Raw genomic sequence first — 16,709 nt, forward strand, 5'->3', positions numbered from 1 at the left:
AGTCAGTCCATTGGGGATATTAAATAAGAAAACAATGTTGCATATTTCTTTTAAACTCTGTTCAATGCAGTAGCTTGGACTGAACCTGTGAGCTGTTTGTTGACACTCTACAGCAATGTTTCCTCTGAACATATGGAAAGAATATTCCCAATTATAGTTTGGTTATAATTGCTCCATCTCACTGCTACCTTATGTCAGTGTGCCTTACTTACTCCCATCCTCACTTCACAGCACAGATCCAGAACATCAGAAATAAACAAGGAAAACAAAAAATAAAAATTTTGGAGTTATTTAAATGATTGTGAACAGAGAAAGGCAAACTTAATCTGAAAATGGTGGTGTCTGTAAAAAGGTCTTCAGCGACAAACCTACAAATGCTATCTATGAAACAGCAATTTTTATTACTTGTTTATACATTAGGGGGCTTTTTATTTCTTTATTAATTATTATTTACTATTAGAGGCTGAGTAGCCTATCTAATAGGTGTCTCCCATGAGTCAGATAGCAATTATCAGGTTATTGGGGCTGCATTAAGAAAAAAGAATTGCAATTTTGGCTCATAATTTTTTTTTCTAGAGATTTTTTTTTCTAGAGATTACAAATGTACTAATCAGTCAACACCATAAAGCATCCCTTTTAAAATGCCAAATTACCTTTTAAACTGAAGAAAATATAAGTATATGTATACTGTTCAAGTACTGATGAAGATCCCTTTGTCTGCCTGCTGCCCTTCAGATTCCTTAATATAAAAAATGATGGACATAGGGGTAACAGATCTCTGTAATTCTTTCTTGTCAAGTCCTCATCATACAAGCCTTTATAAAATAATAAAAGCATATGCATACTCCTTAATGTTGTTTTCTATTTTGATACTAGATCCATGCAAGCCAAAGAAAGTAAAGTTCTGCTGGATATACACATTAGGATTAAATTGAATTGAAATGCCTCAGTGACGTTTGCTTAGAATTTTATTAATTCATGAAAATTGGATTAATAAGAGTTTAATATTTTCAATACAAATTTAGTTAAATATCACACCTTTTCTATTAAATATCAAACATTATGGAGGGAAACACTGAAATTCCCAGGACAAGGATGTATGTATTTAAATTAACTTTCTTAAAGCATAAAGATCATTCAAGTGGGCCCCAGACTGGACACTTGACTGTTTCCTGTGGCAGTCTTCATGAAATGAAAAACTAACTATTTTCCAGGAACAAATCAATGTATTGTATAAAAAAATCTAGTCTATGAACACAATCAGAATGTACTTTCTTGTTCTCTATGTTCACTGTGACTGCTACAGATTTTACTCTGGGTAAGACCCTACAGCTGCATTACAACCTATCAAACATTTTTCAAGATACTTCATTTTTGATTTGCAGCTCAGGTCTGTATTATCTTTTTCTGTAGTCTGCAAGTTTAGCATGCTTCTTCAAAAGTACCTTCAGGTAATTTAGAAATTGAAACTGTGTTCAGCATGACACTGTAAAACAGGTGATAATAGCAACAGCTGAGAATAACTAGAACAATCAAGATAATGTTAATTTGTTGCTACAGGATGAACTGACTAAAAAGATCAGTATTAGACAGATTTTGGTCTCAAGAAAGTTGTTGGAGCTTTTTTGCAAAAAACTGTGAAAGCAAGAAGCTTCTACAATGTCTTCTGTAAAGTCTCTGATCGTCTTTTTTAGAGGTACTGCCTCTAGAAGTTCCTGAGGTTAACCTTATCAGGCTCACTTTTGTTTTCCATGGGGTTTTACCCTGGTGTAAAAATACAGACCAGTTTTTCCTACAAAGGCAAAAAGGAGAATCAATGTAATTGTTTTTCCATAAGGCATGAGTATGCATAAATAAAACTTGGAAATTAAGGGAGGAGCAGGAGCGCTAGAATATAAGCGGTGAGAAAGCTGGAAAGAAATTCAGTTTGCTTTATAAACCTCCTCACCAACCCCAACAAGCAATATTAGAGCATTACTTGTTCTTTCTTACTCTGAGCAGAAATGAAAAAGAAAGGAAGTTTGGTGAGCATTCCCACTATCTGAATTTAGATGTAATGTGGATACTTAGAATTGCTGTATTGTTAAATCCCAGCAAGTTTGAGTGACTGTGTTGCTTGGGATGTCTAAACTCTGGAGACAAACACTGTTCACATTTAAGTATAAGAGGCAGGGAGAATCCCATTTTGGAGAATTTACTTTGGTGTTAAAGTTATTGACATAAAAAGTCCTCCTTCATCTGTCTCGTTGCACTTCAGGCTTGCCTGGTCCTTGGTTTAAGTTCAGAGCACATTGAGGATTGACAGCACTTCAGTCAGACTACAGAGGTTTGCCCCCAAGCTGATCCTTAACCAAGTGCTGTGCAATTCAGACGTGCTTCCAGTTTCTGGCATATCCCTGGCTTGTCATCATGTTTTAGCAACACTTTTGTGTCAAAATGATTCCCTAACTTAGGTCAACTGTCTCAAGGCAATTTTCAGAAACTTCATGTACGTTGAAACAAGTGCTGTGTGAAATGCAGCCAAAAGGTTTCTGTAGCTCATGGATGAGTATATCTTGTAGGCAGATGAAACTTGACATTTCAGACAATATTTGTGGCTGTATTATGAGAAAGTATTAAAATATTTTATATGGATCATTAGAGGTGTGTTTAACTTCAATATTTTTTTTCCCCTAGAACATCTGATTTTTCTAGGATCAAAACTCCTGTCTAGCATCTGCGTTATGGTCCTCAATCCACTCTCTGCTACTAAAGGTGCTTATAACTTAAGTAGGGTGTGTTAGGTATCCTTTGCAATCCATTGCTTTATTGTCTTGATTTCAGCCTTTTTATCTACCAACCCTTTCAGGGGTTACCTTTTTTAGGGGACTTATAGGGACTTTTTGGGAAGGTTTTATCATAATTAACTGCAAAGGAAGTTATCAAAAATCTTACATCAAAATGTCAGTGCCATCAGGCATTGTTTATTGCAAGAATGGGGCAGACAGGTGAAACATTTTTTCATTTATTGGGCTGACTAGATGTATCTTAAAACAAAAAAAGTTCTCAGCCATGATGACAATGATAAAATATCAATGATGGTCATTGCTCTATATTTCAGAATAAATTGGATTACCAAAAGAAAAATAATGTTAGCCAGTTGTGGTTAGTAATCTACTTCTTTTTCCATGTATTCCCTGTGAAGCACGGAAAAAAGCTTTTGTCATTCATCCAGAGGGATTGGGGCCATAATTTATTGATGTGTGGAAGGATCTTAATATTTCTGGTTCTAATTTTATGGTTGTTATCAATACACTGTAAATAAAAATTTGTACACTGGAAAATGAAACACAAGTGATTTCTGAAGTGCTTGTTTAAGCACTTTGTAACCACATTCTTTGTAAGGAAGAAGAAGCACGGATTCAGATACAAAAATTTGTGTCTTTTGCACAGATTTATCCTGTAAAGAACATCAGAAACTCATGTTAAATATGACAAAGCAAATGAGAGAAGGACAAAAGCAAGCCCTATGCTTCACACGGGCAAGGGCAGCAGTCCTACCCAAAATATGGCCTTATTCTGACCCAGAAGCATAGTCAAGACAGCTGAATCTCTTGTAATTCCATATGCAAGCATGGTGGGACATGACTCCCTTAAAAAGACTGAAGATGATTTCATGGACCTGAAAGCAAGGCCATTTTTTTCCAGCTGTATTGAATGCTCTAACAAATAATGTTGCCTTTCAGTTTCCCTCTTTGTGTACAGTCAAATGTAATTCTGTAGAATATACATTGTGAGCATTACAAAATATTGCAGCAGATCCTCCTGTCATGCAAATCAGGATGACAGTTATAGCACAGCACCATTTTATCCTAACTATTGACACGGCCACAAAACTTTTTAAAAATAGGCAACTAATTTTTCTCCTGCCTCCTGCAATAATCTACAGCTTCTGTGGTTATAAATTAATTATATTCCCTTTTTTCTTTCACTATAAAGTCTGTGCTACACGTTTAAATACCCTGTGGTCGTCTTATAACATCTTATTTTATTTAACTTTGAGTTTCCTCTTTCTTATTGATGTTCGTGTTTTATTTATTCACTTGAGTTCAATATTCTCAGTAAGGTGCTGGATCTTCAAAAGAAATCTTCAGTCACAGCAGAGTTCAATCAAATCACATTTCTGCAAGTTGTCTGCCCAGGTTAAAATTAAAACATACTTATCATCCCTGGACGTGGAATGGAAACAGGATGATTATGAAGCTCCTTATGGAAGTTGAAAGCAGAAAGCTGAAGATTTCTCAATTAATATTGTTCCTTTAAAATTAAGATAACTTACAACTACCTGCAAACCATGTACCTAAATTAATTTCCCGCACTTCACTTTTCTGCATTTCACATATACTTCAGAACACCCCCAACAGAAAGCTCAAGTGAGACAATATTGGGAGTCTCCTAAGAGATCACATTGCCCTTTGTCTGGTAAAGCTGACAGATGAAGGGTTCCACTTTTTCTCTGTGAATCCTCAAGGATTTATTTAAAAGATTATGATCTCTTACGTTACTGCATATGGAGTTTCAATGCTGGAAATGTAAGAACACTGGAAATGTAAGAAATTTTAGAACTTCTGTGCTGCATAGCTGCTAAATTAATCAGTGACTCCAGGTCACAGCCTGTGACAGTTCACATCCTTGTTAGTGAAATCTCATGAAAACTGGCACCTGCTCCTGAGTGTGAAAGGCCAGTTTTCTCTTGGTCTAATTTAATTTTCAAGGGTTAGCAGAGGTGAGACTCTGAACTCAAGAAGTGAGTGGACAGGGTTCTGGATAATTTAGACTCCCTTTCCCATGAAAAGGTGGGCCAGATGATCTTTGAGCTCCTTTCCAAACTGAGCTGTTTGATGATTCAATGAACTCGGGAAATAACCTGTTTGAATGCTATTTTGAGGGTACTTGCTTCCACAAACAATTATTTGAGCGAGTGCAATTGACAGAATATTTCATTTCTCATAATTTTATAGGTGAGGAATTTTAGCTTACAAGGTTTGCTGCGTGCAATGGTATTCCTGGTACAAGAAAAGCTTAGAAAACCTGAAGAGGGACAAGCACAGTGACTATAGGTCTGGTGTGCAGAATGAGAAAACAGACTGAGAGAGTTGGGTTTGTGCAACTTAAGAACAGGCTGACGGGGAATCTAATTGCTGTCTGCAAATAGACAGTTTTAGAGATGGCAGACTTGTCCTGGAAAGGGACAGAGAATAGATTGCTGTGGCAAGGGGAATTCTGATTTAATTTCAAAAGAGCACTTCTCACACTGAGCAAGGATGCCCAGAGGGTCTGTGGAACTTTTATCCTAGAATATATTCAGCATTTTACTAAACAGAACCCTTGCCAACCTCATGTACCTTTGAAATTTGTTTTGAGCAATGGGTTCAGTGCCAGAATCTTTTTCCAACCTAAAGTATTCTAGGTTTCCATGAATTTCTGGGTGTGAATGTTCAAGTAACAAATGTTTAATGTGCACATGCAATATTTTCTGGTCTGGGAAAACTTGCTAAGTGGTCACAGCCACAATGGAGAAGACTATGCCATTCTAAATCAAAGCAACTCTGTTCTAGGTTGTTCTATTTTGATAGATAATTTTGACTTTTGCCAACACCATGCAGCTCCAAACAGATAATAAAGCAAACACAGGCCAATCCCAATGATCAGGCACCACTATTGAAGCTAACAGAAATTAACTGGGTACAAAATTCCAGTTTAAAGAGCTCATTAAGTTCTAAATTTCTTTATCTGAAGATAGTGATTGCAAAGGGAAAACTAATCAACATCCTGATTGATTACATTCCCCAGAATATTTTGACAGTTTTACAGACCGGCTTTTATAGTTTCTAGACTTTCAACAGTGCATATATTTAATTGTGGGTGTTTTGAACTTATTTACCACAGCATTGTTGTTATTATTATTATTATTATCATTATTATTATTATTTATTATTATTATTTATTATTACTTTTCAGAATTCAGCAAAAATACAGAAAGCCTCAAAACTGGAGAAAATACGGGCATAGCAAAGAAGTCTATTTTCTGATTAGTTTTTTTTGGGGGGGTGTTGAGTTGCTTTTGACATGAATACCAAGAGATTGTTGTGAGTGAGATTTATTGTTCTCTGATGGGCACTCTTCAGACAATAAAGGGAATAGCTTCTATTCTGAAATCAATGTTTGCAATTTTCTGCTTTTCCTTCAAATACAAAGGACACAGAATTTTAATTCACAAACCAATTAACAGATATTTCTTCAACTTTGTTCATTCACTTGTACTTGCAAATAGCACTTTATTTTTGTTTTTTAAACTAATTTAAATAAGAGTAGCTGTTTAATTTGAAGATTTTAAGTGTTGGTTGTCTTAGGATAAAAGAAAAACGTAATAAAATATCATGGCAAAATACTTTCCATAAATCTTTCTGTTGATGACAGGCCATGTATTAGAATTGCACTAGTTCTCAGATACATTTTTTGGAACAGATCTGTAAATGGATTAAATGGTTTAAATGGATTTGTATAAATTTATAATAATTGACAAATTGGTCTATGAGGAAGCTGAGTATTTACAGAACACAGCTTAAACTAGAATGCCATGACAACACCAATAACATTTTCATGGGCATTGAGGTAAATGAAATTATTTATTGTGAGGTGTATAGATACATATATGGATAGATAGATAGATAGATAGATAGATAGATAGATAGATAGATAGATAGATAGATAGATAGTCTTAAATAAAGAGATGGATGAAATAGTCTGTATTATGGAAATTTAAAGACAATTTCCTTAGAGCTTTCTCTAGAATAGGACCGTCAATGATTTCTAGGTCTGCAGTTGCCTGAGCACCTGACCTGATCAGATTTTTGCTTTGCTGTAGGATGAAGGTCTCATCCTTCTTTGTTCCTTTCATCTCATCTCTCCCACTCTTCCCTTAAGGGAGGAAGAAGAGCTATGGGAAGATCTGTTAGTGGTGATTATACCAAGGTGGTAAAGCAGTTGACAGTGTCTAGTAGAATTATATACTTAAGATGCATGTTTGCTCTTGACAAGCCATTTATTTCTACTTAGGAATGTCCTGGACTTTTGAAGGAATTTTGGTATAGATAGTCAGACAGGTGTAGGAGGAGGAACTGGAGATCAGTCCTTACTATCCCAATGCAGTGTTACATTTGGCAATACATTATTCTGCTGAATGGTGATTGAAAGGACAGCGATAATTTTGAGCCCTTTCACTTTGGGACCATTATAAACTGAGAGAGCACGGTGGGCTGGGATTGAAACCCTGTCTTCATTAAATCCAGCAACAAAATACTCCCCCAAGCTGAGGTACTGCTAGCTCTGCTTAGTGATAGAGCAAAACATACAGGCCTAGATTTAGTACCCTGTTAATCTCAGCACACAGGTCTGGAATTTGCCAGGCAGAATCTCACCTCCTGGCATTTTGTAGTGCAGAAGTGAATGCCTAGGCTTAGAAAGAAAAACTGTAATCAGCTATGAAATAGGGCTAGTATATCCCTCCTGGCATTCAAAGCATGAGACAGAAGATGGAATGAGGAGGTCTGAGGGCAAGGAGGCTTCAGACTGCCCATAAGGGTCTTGTCGAATTCCCGTTTGGAGCACTCCATGTAATGACACAGCAGAGTGCTGAGATCAATGTGCTAAGTGTAAGTTTGTTGAAAAATCTGCAGTTCTATGAGAATCACTGAAGCTGTTCATATGCTTTTCAACATACTGCTTTAGTCTTCAATGTCACAGTTATCAGAATGGCTGCTAACATTTAAATGTTGTAACCTTTCATTCTCAACACTGGAGGTCAGCTGGTAATAAGCAAGGAGGAATTCTGTGCAGTGCTGGTTTTTCCATGCTGAGTTCTTGCTATAGCCTTATACCTCCATTGAAAGGATTTATAGGTGAAATAAAGTGTTTACCTTTCTTGCAACATTGTATTTTACAGAACTCTAGTTTAATTCTCGGTTTTGTAAATAAGACTAATAATTAACACGGAGAATCACAACATAAAATCTAATACATGCTAACATTTCTCTTGAACCCCAGGGACAGACAATATTTCCCTTTATCCCTTTTCATTTGACACACTGTAGAACCACCTTGGATGTAGTTGTGTCAAGAGCAAGAATCAATGACTTGACATATGTTATGACATTGGTTGTTTCACCTCCTGCTTGTCATGGACAAATGATTTTTGTAATGGTCTCTCCACTTCATGCTGAGATACTTCCAGGGTTTGACTCTCTGCAGCTGAGAGTCAAACCCTGGAAAAACTGAATATAACTCTGACATGGAGCCTAGAAGATGTGGCTTTAGAAATAATTTTTCTCCAAAGGCACACAAAGATTTTTGTGGACTGCCTAGCTTGGTAAAGCAGGAAGTATTATTTTTTTATATCCTTATGTTTAAAATTCAAAGGCTTATAAAGGCTTGTTATTACAGGTAACTTAATTGTTCTAAATTCTAGATATTGTAAAATTTTAATCATCCCTTAATTAATGTGAACTTGAAAAAAGCATCATTGTTATTGGTGAAAATAGCTTGATTTTCTTTTTCCTGAAACTTTAAAAGCTACAATGGACAATCACAGGCATATGAGTTGCCGCTACATTTTCAAGAATAAAGTGAATTCACTGATGATCATTAGTTATCATTATCTTCAGTACCTACCAGTGCAGCAAAGAGCTGACTTGAATTTCAGCATGAGTAAAGAATGATAGATATTCACCATTAAAGACAAGCTAGCAGAGAAATTAAAGACTTTCTTTCTCAGTTTCTCTCTTGTTCCAGGGAGACAAGAGTCTGTGCAAACCTTGTAATAAATACAAATTGCCTCTTTTGCAGTGCTGCTTCACCTGTGCCAGCCAAGGCCTCTGCCATTGCAGGGAAGCTGCAGTCAGGGAATATTTTCTTTCTCATCCCTGCAGAATAATTCCTTTGGGAGGTAACACAAGCACCCTGTAGACATGCTATTTGGGACTTACAGTCTTTCTGCCACAGGTAGATTTATAAGCTGATAGAGACTTGACTGTAAGGTCTTAAGGGTCATAAATCCTGTGTAAATTCTTCAGTCAGTTATAATCACATTACTGGACACAGAATTTAGCTGCTGTTCTGGTACTCTGTGCTACATGTTTGAGAACTGCAACATGAACCTGTCTGGGAAATGTCTTTGCACCCCTTTTGTGCAGGAGTGTTTCATCACTGTCTGTAGTAAAAATCCAGCGTGTCTGTTGAACCTACAGCAGCTTCTGGCCTTGCCTTGAACCTTACATGAAGCTGCTGTGTTAGAGGGTGTGACTTGATCCCAGTGTAATTATCTCATCTCTGTCATTTACTTAGGTAGAGGGTCTCATTTACCACAGCAGAACACTACCCCCAGCCAGTGCTCTGGCTCACAGCTCCTTTCAGCTCTGCAGCCCTTGAACCCAGTGTTTAGGAGCAAAGACAAAGCAGAGGACACTACTATCTGTATTTGATTGCATCAAATAGGAGAAAAATCTTATGGTGGTAATAGTTCTTGGTGGTAATAGTAATTGAAAGAACCTATCTGGAGGTAAATTTATATGTTAGCATCATTATTTTTTTATCCTAAAAAAAATTATTAATCTATCTGCTGCTCCCAGCAAATTTGTAAGGTGACAAAAACTCTGCAATCTAGTGAGATAGAAGGGGAAAAGTGAGGTAAAGGATGAGGAAACCAGAGAGAATTCTTCTGAAAACATATCTAGAGAGAGTATTCCTATATATAACAATATAGTTTCTGGAAGACAGGCTTGCAGTTCATGCAAATATGTAATTCCAAATGGGTAATTATAAGGTGAGGGTACTTCAGCATAGGCTGAGGGTAACAGACCACTGTTCATACAGTGGCTACATGGCTGTGTAGTTCATACTGCAAGGATATACATTTGATAGTATATGTGCTGTCCAGGACTTGTAGGTGGTCAGAGCTTGAGGATGAAGAAGAGGAGGAAGAGAAAGAAGAGTTCTTGTCCTGACATGATGAAAGGACATAGTTTTAAAGGCAGAGTTTTAAATTTTCTTTCGAAACGTGAGACTGTACTTACCTCAGACTTGAGTAGAACATGCAGGCCAGATGTTTAGTTGCTGTAATTACAAGTTCAAAATTTTAAAAGAGTAATACTCATTTACTGTGGCTGTTCCTTTGACAGAGGAAAGCAGTGCCAGCACTTCACTGGAAGGAAGAAACCAGAGGAACTGCTTTGTCCACTGCCAGAGCAAAGCTATATATCTGACATCTGTTTGTCATTGTTTTGTTTGTGATTCTTATGCTGTCTCACAGGTAAAGAATGTGGGTGGGGGAAAACCCCCAGAGAAGCAAGTGTTCACTGACACAGAGCTTCCCCAGTCCCCAGCTTCTTCACCAGCCATAGCATGGCTGCTCCCGTATCAACTTCTCTGAACCTGTGAGTCAACACACGCAGGCAGTGGGAATGACCAAAAACTCATGGCTAGAATTCAAAGAATAAATTTGCTTCTATTAGCTTTCAAACCAAGGTATCTCAGGTCAAGCTGGAAGATCACTGGCCTACTGATCACACAGGCTTAGTAAGGATTGTTCCCAACTGCAAGGTCTCTTCAGTGTTTTATATTCCACTTTGCCATTGTTCTGCTTTTTACCCTTTCTTCCTAACATTCTCCCTTCCCTTCTGGAAAATTACAAGAAAGAGCAGCAGAGAATATTTTTTTAATAGAGAGAGAAGGTTCCTATTAAGAGTATGCTTCATAGCCTTATAAAAAGGTAAAAAAAGAAGAATATTTCCATAAAGGAAAATGAACACAAGACTTTTCAGAGTTTCATTTGTTCATGTTATACAAGTGTTCTTCACCCTCTAAAATACTGAAAATAAACGTAAGTCTATCAAGTCTACACTAACCCTGCTCTCCTGGATTTGTAAACTTGTATATTGGTACTTTTTGGTTTGGTTATAAAAGAGCAGTAGCAACAATCTATTAATTCTATAAATCTTGTAAGTATTATCTAACACAGTCTATTTTAAATATTATGAAAGAGATGCAAATACTTTGTTTTCAGTTGAAAGCCATGTCTTTCATTCATCTCTAGATCTTAGATGTTCTTTCTTCAATTCCTTGTTAATTTCCTTTCTTTCTCTGCAGCTGGTCTGATTTTTGGCATCAAAAGACTCAAGCTTCAAAGAGTCAGAGGGTCAGACTGTTTTACACACACACATCTGTCCCTAAGGTCAATTTCATCTTTTAGACTTCCACCTTCAAAGCACAGATACTTGGAGGCAGTAGTCTAAATTTCCATTTTGCATTAGTGATAACCCTGAAAATGAAATATTTGTGTTTCATGTACTTAATCTCTTGATCACACATCAGTGAAATGCTTGAGATAAAAAAAAACTTTGGAAAAAAAGCACAGAGCTGTCCAGGCAAAAAAAGTGCAAACAGTTCTGCAAAAAGAAAAGAAATTATTCATAAGGTGAAGATCATGCTTCAATCATCAACACAGGGAAATTCTCCTAATATGAAAACAGCATAGTTAATTCATTGACCAGCACCAGATTTTGGAGACTGGTGTGAAATATGCAGAGCCCAGAAACGACAAAGTGACTTCACAGAGCTGTAAAATAAGTATATAAATAGACTAAGGACAGAGCAATTGAAAAAAAAAAAAAAAAGAATATGAAAGAAAGGAAATGTTACAGTGCTACTTAATATATTTTGAGAACAGGAATCTGACTGCTTCTAATGAGATGGCAAGAGAAGGAAATGCACCAGTAATTTGAAAGGATGAGAAAATGACACAAACATCAGACTTCCCAAAAAATATCCAAAATAGTGTGAATCTATTTTAGCAATGAACTTATCTGAAGTGCTGTAGAAATTTTTAACTATCCAACACATACAAAAAACATACAAAGCACATACAAAACACAACACATACAAAATTAAAAAAATAAAAAATGAAATATTAACAAACTTAGATTGCAGTGGGAAACTGGAGATTTGGAACTTTCTCCATGAACAGTATCACACAGCATATGGCAGAATACCTGCTAAGTTTCTCATGCAACTGAGTTACTGAGAATGCAGAGAATTGGTTTCCCTGTTAATTTTGTTCCTCTTACCTAAGGAAGAAAGTTTTTAATTTCCTGGCTTTCAAGTCCCAGCTCCATAATGATCCACCTGCCAAATATAGACAGAATCTGTGACCAGGGTCCTTGGGATCCCAATATCCTGGCTGGCAGATCAGTCAGAACACTGAGGAGCTAATTTCCAGCAGAGCAGGGATTCTCAGCATCACATTAGGCAGCAGCTGGACAGTGAACCAGCCAAAACCCCTCCTGTCAGAGGAGAAAGCTCCTCAGACCATGACTGGCACTGTCTCTTTCTCACAGAACACTTTGGTGTTGATGGACTGACATATTCTGTGAAAAAGCCACTAAATCAGAAGATTTTCTGGCAATGAAAATTCCCAACCAATATTCTGAGTGGCATAAACAGGGCTTTAAACAGGTGTGATGGACAATGCATCAATGTTCCTCATAAAAACACTTGGAAAGATAAAAGAAACAAATGTGAGTAATACTTTATAAGAGAAAATAAGTGAAATATGTATTCCCCAAATATCAAGACTACAAGAAACAGCTGGAAAAAAATAGGAAAAGCATTTATTAGAATGATCAGCTGTGCATTGTGCTACCGATAACATTTGAAAAGGGAAAAACTAATATTAGCCTATACAATTATCTCTGGGAAATGCAGGGAAATTCTTACAAACATTGCTGATCTCCTGTTAAAGGAGAAAAAATTTATGCTGTATAATAGGGACAAGAACTACACATGACCAAATACTTCACTACCTTACCTCCATTCTAATTCTCTGTTTGTCATAGTTGATTCTGGTATCAAAAACACAGAGCACAATAGAAGAATTCTGGCTGATATTTTATGATGATGAATTTGCATTGAAAGAACGCTGTCCCTTTTAAGGGCTTTGTTCCTTTCTTCCAAGGTTTTGAGTGACTCCTTTGTAGCTGAAATACAGTAAATGAAAAATATTTAACTTCATAATTCACATTCAGGTAAAAATTTTCTCAATCACTTTAAACTGAAGAAACAGACACATTAAAAAAACTTTTTAAAGAACATTACATAAACAAACCCTTGTCTGTTATATTTCATTTGAGGGGACCAAATTAAAAATAGCTTGGAAAATATTTTTTAGACAGCAGATAATTTTCTTTTTATTTGCATTCACCATATATTTTAGAATAACTAAACCCTGTAGAAAGTGATGATTTGCATGATTTTGTGGAGTTTCCAGACCTTTGCAGGCATTAACCCCCTTTTTTTGCAGTCATCTATTTAACTGACATGGTCTCCCACATCAGCAAAACTACTTACAGGAATGTAACTGAGAAATAGTTTACATGGTCAAATGGAATTTAAATTTATCTGGCTAAGTCAGAAACATTTTTAATTTCTTTCTATCAGGAATTTAGAGCTTTGGGTTTTTCTTGGGTACCTATATGATTATTTTTCAATTATTAAATCTTTTGACATTGTTTACAACTGTTTTGTCACCTTTGCATAGTGTGTTATAATTTCAAATTAGAAGATTCCATTTCAGTAAAAGTCCAGATTTATTTGTTAGCAGATCAATAAAGGTAACTGAAACATGTTTCTATAATACCAGCAAAAAATACTGTGAGTTTGAGTGCTAAAACACAACAGTTGTTTAATTCAGTCAAAAGAGACACAGAGCTGTCAACACCAAACAAGGATTGGTGTCTCATTCCTCATAAGGTTTTTCTTCAGGGTAAAATGCATGGTGCCTCTATTATAAAAAATAAACTAGATATTAAGAAAAACAATGAAAATATGCATTATTTATTAAGTTCTAAAACTTGCATCATCAGCCAACAGACAAGTTACTGAAATGAACTTTTAATTGTCTTCCCTAATAAGGATTTTACTTAGAAAATATTTCAAAGCTCTGTTGTTCCAGAAAGTAATGAAAGATGATCTGATGAGACATAAAAAAAAGGACAAACGTAAATTAATATTTTTCTGCTACAGCCTAAAATATATTTCATCAGTCAAAGCAGTCTTAGCAGATGGTTATAACCATAAAACAGGGCAAATTTCTTTTATTAAACAATTAGATAATTGGCTTGCTATTTTTCCCCTGCCAGAGAAGGAGTCATAAACATACAAGATTCTTATTATAAAAAACTGTAACATGGTAATATTAAAAATACACTCACCCTTGGCATTCCAGATAATCTGCACTTCACTGGACTTTATCTCTGCTTCTTTCACTGGAGTGTCAGGAGATTAGTGCTGGTTTGTCCCAAAGAATTGTTAACCTTTAAGCTCTGTGTTCGGGATTGAAGTAACAGAATGACCTGGGACCTGAGTTGTCTATTCACCTGCTTCAATTCCTGACATGCTGCACAGTAGAAAACTTTCTTTTTCCTCTCCTCAGCCTGAGTTTCCAATACACTGTGCTTGAAGTGTCGTATCTTACCAACACGGCTGCAGTTTCTGCTCTGTGGGATGTTACACAATCCAAAGTCTCCTGGCCCTGTTTTTGTTTTTCCTGAGAGCAGACTGTGCCCGAATTACCCCGTGACTGATGATCCAAGCACAGTGAGGACACAGCTCTGTGTGACATGCCCGAGGACTGCAGTGCAGGTGTCCTGCACCACAGACAGCGGGGTCTGTCACCATCAGCGTTTTACGCATTTCCAACCCATTTTCAGCCTTGCCTCTGGCCCATGCTCTGGGCAGACAGAGTGCAGGGAGAGGCCAGGCATTGTACCACACTAGGCACAAGGCACTTGCTGGGAGGGAAGGCACCTCATTCCTGTGTGGCATCACTCGGAGAGGAGGGAGGTCACCAATGAAAAGCCAAATATTGAGCTGTCACTGTCACAGTACAAACACTACACAATAAATATAAATGAATTTAAGGGATACTGCACCTCTGCAGCCTTTCTCTAGTCAGGACCCAGTACAGTGAAAAAGAAAGGAAGATATGTACAGAAAAATTCTGTTCAGCCTTCAAGTTCAGGATCAGATTTGGAAAGGGAGAATATCTGCAGATCTTAGGTCCATCACACATTATACATGACACATCTTGTAATAAAAAATTCTCATGGCAATGGCATTAACTGTCCAGGAGCCTCTTAAGTGAACTTCAGTGCCCTTTAGTCTCTCTTGATCTCTTAATCTCTCTTGATAGAATAGCATATAAAATCATACTTCTTTTCAATGTGAAGTTTACAAAAGTTTTGCATTGTACTATATTAGGACAATTTATTTGAGCCACCCCAAGAGGGAAACAATCTTTCAAAATATTAATACATAATAGATTGACATTCACATTTTATTCTTTTCAAGCTTCAAGTTGAAGTATACATATCTTACAACACAATTTGTTTACTTATTTTCCACATTTGATCCAGTGCTTGCTCATAGTAAGCAATTGGCAGGAAAAAGTCTTGGTTTACTAAATCCTAAGGAAGAGGAATATCAGATCATACACCGAAGAACCAGGTCCTGGCTTGCTTCAATCTTAAATTAACCATTGACTTGAGCACACATACAATCAATTATAAAGAGTATAAAAAATGTTGGATTAAAATCTTAGATGCTAAATCAAAATGTATTTTAAAAATGCATTTTTAAAATTTTTTAAATGTATTTTAAAGCATTGTTGGCCCTAGAACAGTATTTTAGTACAAGAAATGTACTATTGCCTCTTTCCCAGTCATCTCATTGATAGAGTTGCGTTTCCCAGCTGCAGACAGAGTAGGACTCACAAAATTCAAGTCTCATTGAATTTTCAAGTTCCATTAGAAAATAATAAGACTAAGAAAACCTCAAAGCCAATTTAACCTAAAACATATAGATAATAAAAGCATTCAATGCTTTCTTTCAATCTTGAAATAAAGAAATGCCATTTACTCATTAATATTTTAAATTATCCCCCTCTCCCTGCTAAAGGAATCCCTGGGGTCTCCAAATGATGAATCTTGCAAGATAATGCTGCATGATAAATAATTCAGATGGCTGCTCCTCTCCCTACTTCTCTTCTCCTTAAGAGGTATAACTTTAAGTTTGCAATATGGCATTTCTGAAAATACCAGAATCAGTGAGGAGTATAAAACTTGAACCTCACTGGTTTTATACTTCTTGTTTTATTCAGCCTCGTAAATGTGAAAATTGCATTCCTTTTTGGTTAATTATATATGAACAAGTGGCAATGAAAATACATATTCAATTCATTGTGAGAGTATGATTTTAATTTCATGTACAGTTGTTTCAGAGGATTAACTGGGAATAGAACTGCAACATGTTTTCAAGGAAAAATAGCAAAATTTCAGTTCTAAGGAAATGGAGAGAGGAAAGATAAATGTGGTGGTATTGATTAGCTTTAAACTTTTCTATTCATTTGCTCTCAATGGAGATATCAGAACTCAGCAAACCTAAGCAAAGATGTGAAATGAAAGAATACAATGAATTCTTTCATAAGGGCTTCTTATTAATCAGAAAAGCCAATATAGGCAAATTAAAATTCCTGTTCAATACAAACTTCAATCAAAATGTGAGCATTCAGTTCAAAAAATTAATTAAACTGTCAACATAAACAAAACAGAAATAGTCTTTTT

This window comes from Parus major, chromosome 3, assembly GCF_001522545.3.
Source record: "Parus major isolate Abel chromosome 3, Parus_major1.1, whole genome shotgun sequence".
Lineage (NCBI taxonomy): Eukaryota > Metazoa > Chordata > Aves > Passeriformes > Paridae > Parus > Parus major.